Source organism: Lathyrus oleraceus, chromosome 5 (assembly GCF_024323335.1).
Source record: "Lathyrus oleraceus cultivar Zhongwan6 chromosome 5, CAAS_Psat_ZW6_1.0, whole genome shotgun sequence".
NCBI classification, from domain to species: domain Eukaryota; kingdom Viridiplantae; phylum Streptophyta; class Magnoliopsida; order Fabales; family Fabaceae; genus Lathyrus; species Lathyrus oleraceus.
The window spans coordinates 464,071,980-464,073,952 of NC_066583.1; the positions used below are offsets into that span (position 1 = coordinate 464,071,980).

At 26.9% G+C, this 1,973-nt stretch overlaps 1 long non-coding RNA gene across 1 annotated transcript; it reads left to right on the forward strand.

Moving 5' to 3' along the window:
- The first annotated feature begins 445 nt into the window (after positions 1–445).
- Positions 446–1,013, forward strand: LOC127085472 (uncharacterized). The gene is made up of 2 exons (XR_007789148.1): positions 446–580; positions 672–1,013. It is a non-coding gene; the product is annotated as an uncharacterized LOC127085472 (long non-coding RNA).
- The last annotated feature ends 960 nt before the right edge of the window (positions 1,014–1,973 follow it).

Below are 1,973 nucleotides of genomic sequence, written 5' to 3' on the forward strand. Positions count from 1 at the left end.
TTTTTTATATATATATATATATATATATATATATATATATATATATATATATATATATATAATATATATATATATATATATATATATATATATATATATATATATATATATATATATATATATATATATATATATATATATATATATATATATATATATATATATATATATATATAATAAATTTTTTTTTGACTAAATGTGTGTTTATGTTTAGAGACAAAGAAAATTACTTTAATCCTTTTGTCTTATTTTTATTACTTCTTTAAAAATAGACACACACTTTAATATAAAATATGTCATATTTGTGTAATATTTTATATATTATAGAAAAAAATTTAATTTTTATTTTACACTTTCTCATTTGATTATTGTGTTGAAATACTATAAAAGTATTTTATTTATATTCTTTACTAATATTACCAAAGTCAACTTTAATAATATTTTATAGAATGCAGTCATTTGTGATGTCTATATATTGAAAACATGTTGATAGTCTTTCATCATGCAATAAAAATGACATTTCATATCTATCAATCTTATATTTTGGGAATTTTATGCATTTCTTTCGTCTTGATTTCTGGTAAGAGGAATGTTTGTTTTATTTTTTGAAATTTTATTTTTTATAAACAATATTGTATATGAATATAAATTTTAAAATTGAATTGGTATAGGATTCAATACTAATTTTGAGAGTCCAATAGGAATGCTTTTTACAAAAGACTGCTTAATTGGTGAACCTGGACCTCCACAAGTTTGCTGCATATCACATTGCCCTACAAAAAATTGCCCCTCAGATTGCAACGCCAAAGGATTTACTAAAGGTGGATTATGTGCACCTATACATGGAATGAATATGTGTTGTTGTATAAAGTAATGAAGCTATTGTATCATTGAAATAAATAATAATAATAAAAGATATAGAAGTTATATTAGAACTAAGCATTCTATGGTTGTGGCTGAATGAAAAAAAGATCAAATAAGAAATGTGAAGTTGTTATTCATATTATTGAAAATCGGTATCCAATCCTAACCCTAACCCATTTAATATGATGTTCACTGTCTATTAGTAACATTAAAAAAATAAATTCATATAGAACTTTGTAATGGGAATATTGTTGAGTTTTACTCAAAGGTAATGTCAAATGGACAAGAGGTGTAATATTATTCTAATTTGAATCATTAGTATCCACATATATACTTGTAACACTAAAACCATAATGAGTGTAATTCATAAGAATCAACCAGAGGAAATTATAGATGCTATATAGTCACATATGTAGGAAATTTGGTTGAACTGTGGGAACAAAGTTTCTATGTGTTTCGCTCTACTCTGATATGTATTTGCATAATTGTTCCAATAATTGGTATAAGATGACACTTAATCGTGGAGGTGAAAAATTAGAAATGACTCGATTTGATATAACATGCCATTTCGATTTATGACAAAGAAGGTGTCATACCCCAATTTCGTCCTACCTATTTTGCATAAGGACATCGAAGTCATTTGAGTTTATCCATGTGCTACGAAGATGTATCAGGATTTGAAGAAGTTGTTTTGGTGGCCAGGTATGAAGAAAGATGTTGCAGAGTTTGTATATGCTTATTTGACTTTCCAGAAGTCAAAGATTGAACATCATAAGCCTTTGGGTCTGATGCAGTCGCTGAATATTCTAGAGTGGAAATGGGATAGCATCTCTATGGATTTTATGTCGGGTTTTCCTAAGACATCGAAGGGCGATGATATAATTTGGGTGGTAGTGGATAAATTAACGAAATCAACACATTTCACATCGATTAAAATCAATCATTCCTTGCAGAAGTTAGCTGAGATGTATATTGATGAGATTGTAAGGTAGCATGGTATTCCTTCGAGTATTATCAGATAGAGATCAGAGGTTTAAATCAAGGTTTTGGGAGGGTTTTCAGAAGGCTTTGTGTACTAAGTTGAGGTTGAGTTTGACCTATCATCCATA